Source organism: Hyperolius riggenbachi, chromosome 12 (genome assembly GCF_040937935.1).
Source record: "Hyperolius riggenbachi isolate aHypRig1 chromosome 12, aHypRig1.pri, whole genome shotgun sequence".
NCBI lineage: Eukaryota > Metazoa > Chordata > Amphibia > Anura > Hyperoliidae > Hyperolius > Hyperolius riggenbachi.
Window position 1 is genome coordinate 177,322,362 of NC_090657.1, and position 13,763 is coordinate 177,336,124.

Here is a 13,763-nt window from a genome sequence, read left to right on the forward strand (position 1 = left end):
TGATGGTAACATAATAAATTTCTCCGCTTCCACACATCATACACTCCTCAAATGTTCAGGGTAGGAAGGGGATCCCCCGAACTACCTCTATACCAAATTGCAGCCCCCGAGCCTGACTGGTTCCCGAGATAGGTTTCTCTAATCTATCTCCTGAACCAGCGGGGCTCGGGGGCTGCAATTTGGCATATAGGTAGTTCGGAGGATCCTCTCCCTTCCCTGAAAATTTGAGGAGTGTAAGAGGTGTGGGAGCGGAGATATTTATTATGTTACCATTAGCAGCATAACTTCACACTGCGCATGTGTGCTACTCAGTGTTGAGGGGAGCTTCCGGGCAGCGCGATTAGACATTACACCGGCCTCCATTTTGTTCTCCAGACTTCCATTATCGCAGCTTGCGCTGTATATACATTGCGCTTGCGCCCGTACGCCGATTCTGCCAGCTAGGCGCGCGCGTTCATGAGTGGTGCCTGCTCTGTCCAGGCGGCTTCACGGGGCTACACTGCGCCTGCGCTGATTCCTCTCACTGTGCCTGCGTGCGCGCGAGTTCTCACCGGCAGAGGGAGCGAGCGGCGCGTGGCAGTGAGTGCAGCCCTTGCTGTACAGGCTGGAGACCCCGTGGCAGCTTGGCAGAGCGAATGGTGGGGAAGGTGGCGGTTCGGTGGTGAGGTGAGCGGGCCCGGGGGAGGATGAGGAGGGGAGCGGAGGGATGCGCGGGGATGGCTGGGGATAGCTTTCAGGGTTCAGGAATCCTCTCGAGCGCTTTCCATGAGGGGAAATGAGGCATGGCGTCACCCAACATGGCGGCCGCCGTGTCACCTAGGAGGACATCGCTTCGTGGGGCGCTGCGGCCTTTCTGGGGGAGTGTGTGTTACTGGGCTCCTGCAAAGATGGGGCGGCTGAGGCCCTCATTGAGGTTGGGGGAGGGGATGGAGCATAGGAGGCCTATGGGGTGGGGGCTTTATGTTGGATAGAGGGGTATTTTATCTTGCAAAGGACTTAAAGTGACCTGAAGATCCCGAAAAAAAAGGTTTCATTTAGGGCTGGTTCACACGGACGCTTGGCGTCGTTTACCGGCAAGCGTTCGGGACTCATCAGCTAAACGCTCCAATTCAAGTGAACAGGAGCGTTTAGCATCGCATGATTACTAGTAATTGTGCAAACGCGGCGTTCCGATCCCGATTTACCGCATCGTTTCAGCCGGCCCTTGAAGCCGCATGCGGCGTCCCGGGTCGCCTAGCTGCCGCGGCTTCATGTCCTCTTGGGACGAAAAACGCAATGGGAAGCTGACAACCGCCGTACTGCTTTTCCTGAACGAGACTTCACATGACGATGCGGCTTCCGGCCGCCTGCCGTCTGTGTGAACCAGCCCTTACCTGGGGGTTCTGCCAGCCCTATGCAGCTGGCATGTGCTATTCAGGAACGATCATCTGGTCCACTGCCGCGGCTCACTTTCTCTTTTGCTGACTGAACAGTCAACATCCACTGAACCTGTGCGGACCTGGCCGTGCGCGATCATGTTTGCGCTCCCGGGAGTGGACGGCGACCGGCAAGAGAGAAAGCGAGCCGCGGCGAGTCGTTCTAGGACGGTGTGGTGAAATTTTTTGCAACTTTATCAGATTTTGCAACCGGTTGCATTTATTTATACGTATAGCTATCAGAAAGTGCAACCTAACCATTGACTTTAACCTAACTGTATCAGAAAATGCAACCCAACCAAACCCTACTCTCACACAGAACCCTCCCCTCTTGCTCAACTAATAACCCCCCCTGGAGGGAACAATCCCCCCTCTTCCTCAACTAATACCCCCCCCCCCCCCCCAGGGAACAACCCCCCTCCCCCTCTTGCTCAACTAATAACCCCCCCTGGAGGGAACAATCCCTCTTCTAGCCCAATGGGATCTGTGGTTGCAAAAAATTACAGGCGTGTTAACAGAGAGGAGCCACGCCTACACAGTCATACACTGTCCTCTATGGCAAGTTGCAAAATATGATGGGTAGCAAAATTTTTCACTACAACGGCATGTGCACATGACGGCTGCATGGGACTGGCAGAAGCCCCAGGCGAGTGAAACTTTTTTGGGGTGGGATCTTTAGGTCCACTTTAAACTCAATACACATGCATAACTGCCTGCCTCTACTGATAATCTGCTGTGTGTACAGCGACCGCCTATCCACCAGGTGGATCAACTAAGCCGAGGGATGGCGACGTGTGATGTCACATCTGCACCGCTCAGTTTGTACTCCGTCTCCCTGAGTTGGAACAGCTTTTAGCCTATTGGCTGACAGTGTGTCTGTACAGCATTGGCCCAGCTAAGGTGCCTAGGGGATAAGGTCCTGATCTTCCACGGGTAACATTAGTCGTCAGTGCGTACAGGCCTTTACTTAATTACTTATCAATGTTGGTGTTTATTAAGGCTCATACACAAGCTTGACACTAGTTGGCTGAGGCAGCCGGGAATGATCGTCATACGACAATCAATTGATTTCCTGTGTATTTAAATATTTTAATTAAATCTGCACGGTGTCTTTTGCTTGACTCAGGATCAAATGACAGAGCAGTTATTACAGACGCTTGACTTAAGTCAGGTGAGGCGGCCGATAACGACTGCCTCAGACCACAATCAGGTGTATGTACGGCAGCCGGCGACCCCAACCCACGAGCAATCGGACGGATGTACCAAACCCCAGCGATACCGATCCCATTGTTCATGCGCTCCCCCGCCTTTCACATGATGCCACGTTATGTGCCGCTTGTTGTTCCCCCTGCTTAGCAACACAGTGTGCCGTCAGCTACACATGTATACGCAGCAGGGCACCGCGATGTTGTCCAAGGGGATCAGCTCCTTATCCCAGATGAGCGACATCCATCAGGCATGTGTACGAGCCCTTAGAGAGGTGTTTAAAGTAATTTGCCTACAAGCATGAGCATGACTGGGGGAGCTCTATTTGATGTATCTCCCTGTTTGAGGGAACTGGTTATGCCTGGAGATTATGCTAAAGCTTCGCAAACGCGTACAAGGCAGATATAAGCAGACGATCCCTTGGGTAACATTGTAGGGTCTAGGCTGTAGGCCAGCAAGTTGTTATGCTCCTATGCAATCACTTGTGGGTGGGTATGGTAACCGGGGAGAACAATACTCCACCTTTCTTCAGACACAGAATGTGGTGTTCCCCTGTTGGCTAGTGATACATCTGTACAGCATTGGGCCTCAAAGTGTTACCCACAGGACTGTTTGGTGCTGGTGAGAGGCACAGATTGTAGCCACATCATGCATGTGCATGGACCTTTAGATTCCAGGGGAAAAGTTTGAAATGGCAAGCTCACCAGCCCTCCTCTTCCTTGTCTCTTTAGTAAAGTTCAGGACTGATTGAGCACATGATCCCTGATTGATCAACCTTTCCCTTCCCATCTTTCACAACAGGCAGCGTACTTGTTTGTGTGATGACTTGGCTGTAAGCCTAGCTACCTTTGCCTTGTGGGTAATGGTTGTTAGGGCAGATCAAAGTCTGTGAGCTGCTGTTGCACTTTGTAACCACAAGCATTGTTTGATGTATTGGTAGACTGGTGGCTACTTTATACTACTTGTTTCCTGTTTATGTTTTTGTTTAGTTTTTATAACATACCACGTTTATGTTGTAAGCATTCATCTACTGTAAATGACACTAGCATGGGAATAAATAATTTTTAGTTCATTTTACGCTGGGAGAAATGTCTTTTTCATGTATGTGATTGTGTACATGCAAATTTTATATAGCACTTCCAGTGTAAAGGGCAGAAATTGTCATGCCAGGCTCTGCTTTAAAGTGGACCTGAGCTCTTGCACAGGACTCAAGGACAACACAGAAAAATCCATGCTGTGTGGATTTAGAGAGAAGAGCCTGTCCAATTCCTGCTCATCTGCAAGTAATCGCAAGTGTAATTTGATCTCTGTTGTGTCAGCATATAAATTTGGCAGTCCTCAGCAGATACAGCTAATATTTTAAAACAGGAGGTTTAACCTTTTTCTGCTCCCATGAATGCAGGAAGTAGACACACTGCAGATTTATAGCAAAAGTTCTGTAAAACCCCATCTACACCATACAATTTCACACGCGATCAATCGAATTCGATTGGATCGATTAAATCCGACATGTCTGATCGGGATTCGATCGGTAGAGTGGTCAATTTTGCATAGTTATCAATTCAAGATCGACCACACTACCGATCGAATCCCGATCGGACATGTCGGATTTAATCAATCGCGTGTGAAATTGTATGGTGTAGATGGGGCATAAGATGTAACAAACAAATGCTTTTCTTTAAAAGTTATTATGCTGCTCATTATTTTTAAAGCAGTTCAGGTCCACTTAAATGATGCCAGGATCTTGGGGGGGGGGGGGGGGGGGGGTGTCGGGGTTAATAACTGACATGATCAAGTGTAATTCATAATAATAGTAATTCATTAGACATGTGAAGCTTTGCACCCTCCTCGGGAAGGCAGTGGCTGCCATTTTTCTAAAGCTCTTTGGCCAGAGGTTCGAAGACTTTTTATTTTTTGGGCTTCCCACGGGGGTCTCGCCGCAGCCCTCCGAACAGCCAGCGACAGAAATTCAATATTTACCTTTGCTGGCTCCAGCGGGGGCGCTGTGGCTGCTTTCGGCTCCGAAGTAAATGGAAATACCCGATCTCAGTCGGGTCCGCTCTACTGCGCAGGCGCCGGAAAATTGTGCCTGTGCAGTAGAGCAGACCCGACGGCGATCGTGTATTTCCGCCTACTTCGGAGCCGTCAGAGCGCCTGCGCAGGAGCCGGGAAGGTAAATATTGACGTCATCTTGTACGGAGGGCTGCAACGAGACCCCTCAGGGACGGAGGACGGCGTGGGAAGCCTCATTAGGATCCGGAGGCTTCCCCCACCCGAGGTGAGTACCCCCCAGGGGACGTTTTGACGTTACAGATTCTCTTTAACCACTTGAGGACCCACCCTTTACCCCTCCTTAAGGACCAGCGTTATTTTTTATGATCTGTGCTGGGTGGGCTCTGCAGCCCCCAGCACAGATCATGTTTCATGCAGAGCGATCAGATCGCCCCCCTTTTTTCCCCCCTATGGGGATGATGTGCAGGGGGGGTCTGATCGCTCCGGTGGGCAGGCATGTTGCGGGGGGGGGGCACCTCAAAGCCCCCCTCCGCGGCGAAATTCCCCCCTCCCTCTCCTACCTGCTCATCCCCGGTGATCGGGGCTGCACAGGACGCTATCCGTCCTGTGCAGCCAGTGACAGGCTGTCACATGGCGGCGATCCCCGGCCGCTGATTGGCCGGGGATCGCCGATCTGCCTTACGGCGCTGCTGCGCAGCAGCGCCGTACAATGTAAACAAAGGAGACAAATGTCTCCTACGTTTACATTTAGTCTGCGAGCCGCAATCAGCTGCACGCAGGCTATTCACGGAGACCCGCTCCGTGATGTAACAGGAAACGTCCGCTCGCACGAGCGGCCTTTCCTGATTAATTAGGGAGGCACCTGGCGACGCACAGTTGCGTCGCTGGTCCTCCGGCTACCACTTTGCCGCCGCACGGTATGAGTGTGCGGTCGGCAAGTGGTTAAAGGGAAGGTCCGAGGTGTTTAAAAATCAAAAATCTACTTACCTGTGGCTTCCTCTAACCCTTTGCAGCCATCCTGTGCCCGCTCCGCTGTTCCAGGGTCCTCTCACGGAGTCGCACTGACGTCACACAGTACAGTCCAGATGTCGTCGGTGCGACTAGGTGAGATGCACACTGGAGCGCAGTAAGACGCTGAACCGACGAGGTCGGCATCTTCACTGGAATGGAAGCTGCGGGGAGGGCACAGGGCGGCTGCCAGGGGCTGGAGGAAGCCCCAGGTAAGTAGATTTTTGATTTAACACCTCAGACCTTCCCCTTAAGTTAAATTTTCAGACAGGAAGAGGGAGGCTTGCAGCGATATTTGCTCATATTACCCCCCATTTCTTTCTTCTTTTCCTGCTGTAAGGGGAGTGAATGGGGCAAAGAAGTGAGTAGGAGGGAACATAGCTGCAAGCCCGCCTCTTCCTGTGTGTGAATTGACTAGCTGTGATGCTGCAGATTTACTGTCTGATCGATTTTCCGATAATTTTTCTGACCGATTTCCATTCACTTCTATGAGAAATTGATCATGGAAAAAGATCGAAAATCAGATCGGACTTGTCGGAAATTATCTATCGAACCATCTACCTGCCAGAAAATCTCATTGTGTATTCCCAGCATAAGTCACATGTTTCAGTGAGTGATTATAATAATTTCCAAGCCGGCTGCTGTTTGTCGTTTCGTCCCTCACACGCCCTCTCCTGCTCTGTTTGGCCACCTCATCGTCCCTGTCTGCGCCGCCCCACTTGCCCTGCCCACTGTGACTGGCTACGATGCTGATTGGATGGTGCTTGTGGAAATCTAAATTAAACGCACGCTCCTGCACAGCGTAGTGCACGCAACCTACTAGTCCACAAATGATATTCCAATGCTCTGATAATGTATATGGTACATGCTTTTTCTGAAGACCGAGATAAGACTCTTAGGCCCCGTTCACACTGCACGCGTTTCCAGTCGCGTTTTGGAAACGCGTGCAGGTGGCCGACACGCACTTCATCAGACATTGCATAGAGTGCAATGTCTGATGTTCACACTGCATGCGTTCCGGACCTGTGCGGTCCGGGAACGCATGCTGCACGCATTTTTTGTAAAAACGCATGGCTGTCCCATTCACTTTTCAGTGATGGGATCAGCCACGCAACGCATACGAACGCGGATGGCGTGCGTTCGTACGCGTTGCGGTCCGCGTTCTGCAGTCTGAACGGGGCCTTACTTTTTCCTGTATCGTTCTGTAGTGGACAACCCATTATGGCTTTGTTTTGCTCCTGGAGTATTGTACATTGTGGAGAATGGGTAAACCTTAGAGTACTGTAAAAAAATATATCCCTCTGGTGGTACTTACCTTGGGAGGGGGAAGCCTCAGGGTCCCAATGAGGCTTCCCTGACCTTTGTAGATAATAGGAATCCAGCACTGGCTACCCTTAATCCTCCCCCGACGAGCTTGAATATCGAGGACTTATTTACCTTGCCTGTATAAAGCGCAAGCGCAGTAGCGGCTCTTCGTTTGTGCTAGGCAGAAATAGCCGAGCCCGATCATATCTGCTCTAAAAGGACTCGTGCCTGCGTAGTACAGCGGATTGATCGGGTTTGGCTATTTCCACCTTAACCCGATTGAAGAGCGGCTAGTGCGCCTGCGCAGGATCACGGTAGGTAAATATTTACTTCGCTGCTCTTTAGGGGGACCCTAGCACTTGAACGGAGAAGGATGGGGGAAGCCTCGTTAGGATTCAGAGGCTTCCCCCTCCCGAGATAAGTATCCCCTATAGGGTTTTTTTTCTCCATTACTGGTTCTCTTTAACCTCCTTAGCGGTAACCCCAAGCCAGGCTCGGGCCGGAAATCCGCAGCACAGAATGGTAACCCCGAGCTGGATCCATGAGGTGTGTAATGTGCAGGGCTGCCACAGATCTATCTAGCGGTATGATTTTTAGGGTCTAAAAACTTGTGAAAAATTGCACCGCCTTTAGACAGTAAAATCTGAAAATAATCATACCGCCAGGGAGGGGGTAGCCATACATCTAGCAATTCTGATTCAATCGACTTTATTAAGGAATCGACTTCAGTATTATTGATCGAAAGTCGATTAACTAGTAACCCACACACTACATGCAATATCCTATGGGATTCACCTTCACTAATCAATCTGACCGATGTTGTGTACTTTGAATGCAAAAATCGATTGAGTCGATGGAATGATGTGAACAGTAGCCGATTCAACCGATAGCTTGCATCCCGCTCTATTGACTAAGCTGGTCGATTCAACATGAAATCAGCCACTTTTCCCTGGGAATTCTGGAACACACTCTATTCACCCTTAGTGGGAATGAGGGTGCAGTGTGGTAGGAATGAATCATTATCTCTATTTTCAATTGGGGAGGGATCGATATTGTGCTAGTATTGACCGGTATACGCCTAGGATTTCTATCCAAGACAGTCTGTGAAAAAGGTTTACAAAGCACACAGCAGAGTGTGTGTAGCAAGCTGTGACCAGAGTGTACAATAGTGATATTCTGTCAAGTGGTCAGCTGGCCAGGTCATATGAAACTAGTACAGAACCCTGGACAGAAGTGAGTGCTTTCCTTGTTCATTGTGGGGCTGAATATGAGGCAGGGGAGGTTTGGTTCACACTGTCCGCTGCTGTTTGCAATGCTGAGGTGCCTCCAGCCAACTGAAAATGGCTTTCAAACAGTAAATAAACAGCACTGTACTCAGTATTCCTGAGCAGGTGGCAGTCACTAAACCGAGCCTGGGCAAGCTACAGCCCAGGGCTGGATCTGGCCCTCCATTAAAGTACTGGATTCCTCTCCTGTCCTCCCTCCCTGAAAATTTTTGTGCTGTGCATAATGGGAAGCTTAACTCGCCCAATCTCACGTTCCAACGGCGATCTCTATGGCTACGGCTCCGTCATTACGTACCAACAAGTCACGTGATGCTGTTGTCGCCATGGAGATAGCTGCTGACAATTGGGTGAGTTAACGCCTATTGCTACAATCGTGATATCTCTGCACACTATCTGTTGTGTGTGCTAGGACATGTAAGTGGAACACCAACCAGAAGAGAAAAAAGTCCTTTTAACACAGCACCACACAAGTTATTTGTATTCAAAAGGGTAACAATTTAATTAATCCATTAATAAATCACTATAGAACTATGATAAAACCAATTAAGAGTCATGCTGCCTGTAAGTAAGCATATCATAAATACAATAATCAGATCAATGATGTAATGAGCGCCCAACAATAATAAATGAAAAAATATCAGCAATTAATACTGTGGGGTGCTCAATACAGAGCTACCCCCAGTAATAGAACCCGGGTTCAGTATAAAGCTGGAACAAGTGCAGAGAAACCCTCAGCAGGGTCTAAGGTGAACACACAGTGCATAAACAATTCATCAATATGATGCAAACCAAGTATCAGATGCAATATGATCAAAATTATATAACAATACATAAACCAGTGATATAGTGACACTCAATTGCTGTGACTATGATACTGCATGCTCAAAGGCTGACACAGTAAAGGTTTATGTATTGTTATATAATTTTGATCATATTGCATCTGATACTTGGTTTGCATCATATTGATGAATTGTTTATGCACTGTGTGTTCACCTTAGACCCTGCTGAGGGTTTCTCTGCACTTGTTCCAGCTTTATACTGAACCCGGGTTCTATTACTGGGGGTAGCTCTGTATTGAGCACCCCACAGTATTAATTGCTGATATTTTTTCATTTATTATTATTGGGCGCTCATTACATCATTGATCTGATTATTGTATTTATGATATGCTTACTTACAGGCAGCATGACTCTTTTAATTGGTTTTATCATAGTTCTATAGTGATTTATTAATGGATTAATTAAATTGTTACCCTTTTGAATACAAATAACTTGTGTGGTGCTGTGTTAAAGGGACTTTTTTTCTCCTCTGGTTAAAGCCTATTGCTAAATGCGTTTTCAACTCTGCGGGGAGAGAGGTGTGCGGGCCGCAGCCAGAAAAGTTTGACCATCCCCACAGTAAACCAATGTTGCCAACTGTGTGTTTACCTGCTATCAACTGCCGGACCCAACTGCACATGTGTACACCTCCATTCAGCTCCATTGTGTGGCAGTTGATGCCTGACTGCTGCTGTGCGGTTCAACCATCCAGGTGAACTAGCCCTGTGTTAGTGTGCACCTTCCACTCAGGTCATCCAGGGCAGACATTTATGATCATTCTGGGTGACTATGCAGTGTTTGCATAGATGTTCCATTTGCAGACTGGCCATCAATTATTATGATTATTATTAACCACTTAATTACCAATGTCTCTGCCCACTTAAAGAGGCACCGTCACGGAAATCTTAAAACACATACAAATAAGGAGGACATTTCTTCCTGAGTAAAATGAGCCATAAATTACTTCTCTCCTATGCTGCTGTCACTTACAGTAGGTAGTAGAAATCTGACATTACCGACAGGTTTTGGGCTAGTCCATCTCTCCGTAGGGGATTCTCAGCACGGCCTTTATTATTTATGAAGACACTCCCTGAAAAAGATTTATAAAAAGATGCTGACCAGCCTCCCTGCTCACTTAAGACTTTTTTTTGGCAGTTGGACAGAGCAACTGCCATTCACTAAGTGTATTTTGAAAATAAAGAAATCCCTGTGAGCCTCCCATGAGAAGATGGGCTAGTCCAAAACCTGTCGGTTCTGTCAGATTTCTACTACCTATTGTAAGTGACAGCAACATAGGAAAAAGTAATTTATGGCCAATGAAATCAGCTCCTGACCAGCTCGCAGGGCACTGCCATCATAGATACGGCAGGGCGAGTGAGCTGCGGTAGGCAGAGAGCGACGAGATCGTCTGGAGCGGGGAGAACGTATGACGGGGAGCTGAAATCTCTGCCCTGGCAGCCACAACAGCCTCAAAACAGGGCGTAGATTTCAACTAGCATCATCCTTAACTGGTTAATGATAGGACTTGTTGGACTGCTGCTATTTCGTGTTGCTCATTCCACCTTCTCACTTTTAAGGGCAGAGCAGGCTCCTCATCAGCGTACGAGAAATATCAGCGCAGGAGACTTGGACGCAGGATACAGCCGGTATGGCTGATCCTGCTGTTGCACAAGTTCCTGGCCGTGTTGAAAAAAAAAAACCTGTACTAAAAAAAAAAGTTCCCCTGGGGGGTACTCACCTCAGTAGGGGGAAGCCTCTGGACCCTATCGAGACTTCCCCGTCTCACGGCAGTCTCGCTGCAGCCCCCGGAACGCACAGGCGACAATTTGTCACGCTGTGCAATATTTACCTTTTCTGGCTCCAGCGGGGACGCTGTTGCGGCTCTTCTGACGGAGATAGGCGGACATAGCCGATCTCCGTCGAGTCCGCTCTACTGCGCAGGCGACTTGCACTGTATGTGCTCTGCCTGTTCACAAAATCGTTTGATTTTCACTTGAAGAAGAGGGATATAGCCTGCAAAATTTTTTTAGTTTCGCTACAGACTTTTTCAGGGGTAAGTCTACCAGCTTTCCTCCGTTTTTATTTGTTTTTATTCACCTTATAGAATCCTGGACTCTTCTGGCTGTCAGTGACCAGCCCATTGGGGAATGCTAGATTATAAACCCTCCCATCCTTTATCTCTTGGAGTGCAAGAGTTTCAGGGGTGCCTTCTTAAAGGGGTAATTAAGGCTCTTACACACGTCCAACTTAATGTACAACCAACTGCACAACATGACCAACCACACAACAACTTGTTTACCTGACAAGTACATGCACTCACTCGAACTAACTAAACAACCTACTCACTTAAATACTATGCATGCAAGCTAAATGACAAAGTTCACAACATGTCCGCATACAAAAATACAAGAACGTTGTTCAAAAGACTTGTACACACGTTCCAACCTGCATGATAGTTGGGCAGGTTAATCCACCTGTTGGATCTGGCAAACAACCTGTTATCAGTTGGTCATCTGGTTATTTGTCAGTCGTACACACACACACAAAACTTATCTTCCAACAGACAAGTATGGAAGATAGTTGGACAAATTGTTGCTATGTGTGTATGAGCCTGTAGTGATAATAAAAAAAAAATAAGGGGGGGGGGGGCAGTTTTACTTACTTGGAGCTTCTACCAGCGCTCTGCAGTCGCTGTATGCCCGCGCCGGTACTCAATGATCCTCCGCGGCTGAGTTTTGCGTTCAGCAACTGAACCTGTCAGCGGCCACTGCGCCTGCACGGCCCTTGTCGCGTGCGTCCTCGTTCACGCTTCCATCATAGGGAACCTATGGCTCGGGAGCCAGATGTGGCTCTTTTGATGGCTACATCTGGCTCACATACAAATCAGTAGAGGTTTATTCTCTAAGCTACATTGCTCAAGTAGCGCAGCTTAGTGTGGCAGCGCAAGTAACATTTTCAAAGTAGGCACACTACTGCTGTAGCATGCACTACTAACTTACAGCCGCTCCAATTGTCCCACTATGGACCTTGTCAGGTCCAGTGACTTTGTAGGACGAGATCCCCATACTTTGATTGGCCCAATAGACTGCCTGTCTCTTGACAGGCAGCCTATTGAGCCAAAGTGCAGGGATCTCGTCCTACACAATGAATCAACCCCCAAGTCAGCTAGCTAATTGTACAAGCTGTTAGTCTGTGTTTCTCCTGTCTGGCTCCTCAGGGAAATTGCTGATGTTGCTGAAACCCAAGAGAAGCTGAAGACGTGTCTGACACTTCCGTTACCCGGCGGATCAACTGTATACACATCACCATGGCAACAGGAATGTGAACCCTATCGATCCAGTTTGAAACACATTGTATGGCTCTCATGGAATTACACTTTAAAATATGTGGCGTTTATGGCTCTCTCAGGCAAGAAGGTTCCTGATCCCTGACTGGGAGCATCCTGTGCAGGCGCAGTAGAGATTCTTTTGTGCTGTCTGCGCAGGATGCTCACAGAAGTGCGAACGTGTGGACGGCCACATGCTCAGTTGCCGAAAGCGAAAATGAGCCACAGCGGAGGACTGGACGATTGTTTATTACCGACGTGGGAACAGGGTGACTGCAGGGGGCCGGTAGAAGCCCCAGGTAAGTAAAACTGCCCTTTTTTATATCACTTGATGGACAGATGCAATGGAGATTAAAATAAAAAATTACTTGGGGTTTCCTCCAGCCCCTGACAGCTGATATGTCCCTTGCCGCAGCTCCGCTTCCAGCTGATGGCCCGGGGTCCTCTCTGTTTAAGAACCTGACTGGCATCTACTGCACAGGCGTGGTTTGGAGTGTTCTGCGCAGGTGCAGAACTACTGTGCCTGCGCAGAACACTCCAGACCGTGTGATCGCGAGTGGCGCTCATGCAGGAGCAGAAGATGCCGTCTGCAATGGAGGGCACCCCGGAGCTGTGGCGAGGGCACAGGGTGGCTGCCAGGGACTGAAGAAAGCCCCAGGTAAGTAGATCCTTTTTTTTTTTTTTTTTCCTTTTTGCTCGGATCTTCCCTTTAAGAACCCCATTAAGGTACCCACACACATACAGATTGCCTGATGGTTCAAAACTATTGTTTCCTTTCAGAATCAATTCCTACCACACACAGCATATCTCCAGCAGGGAATCTATTGAAAACCGATGGACCAGCAGCAATGCACTGTTTAAGTGCAATGTTATGGGCCGCCCAATGACTGCCGCTCTTGACCTGCCCCCGATCGACCTAAATATTCCATCCGTCCCTATTGATTCTTTCGATCAAATGTAGGTCAAAATCTTGGATTTGAAGAACAGTTTGTAATCTAATTGCTTACACTAGAACTGGCTCTTCTTGATTTTAGAGATTCCCAATAGTGATTCATTGTTATGTTCTATTGTTTCCAGTTGGAATACCTGGGCTTGGCTAGTGTCATTTAAGGGTAGCTTTTTGAATGCTGTTTAACATTCCTGCCTAGAGGTCAAACTAGTATAGCAAGTTGGTTTTATGTTGTCTGTTGTCCCAACTGCAGCCAGGCCTATAGCCTACAAGGTAGCCAAGCTTCTAAGTATTGTGGTTGCTATTTAACTTGGCCCCAGTCTATTGAAGGTGGCAGAAGTCCTAGGCTCCGTTCCCACTTGCTTCCGCATCATGCGGCTGAAGCCCGGTCCTGATGTGCTCCCCCTGTAGGCTATATGGGGAATGCTTCCACCTGGC

The 13,763-nt window shown here is 48.5% G+C and overlaps 1 protein-coding gene across 2 annotated transcripts in view; it reads left to right on the forward strand.

The window, feature by feature from the left end:
- The first annotated feature begins 554 nt into the window (after nt 1-554).
- Nucleotides 555-13,763, forward strand: part of DIDO1 (death inducer-obliterator 1) — a 112,555-nt gene continuing 99,346 nt past the window's right edge. For both annotated transcript variants that reach the window (XM_068262669.1, XM_068262671.1), the window contains exon 1: nt 555-666. The gene's annotated coding sequence lies outside the window, so the exon portion shown is untranslated. The remainder of the gene's footprint in view (nt 667-13,763) is intronic.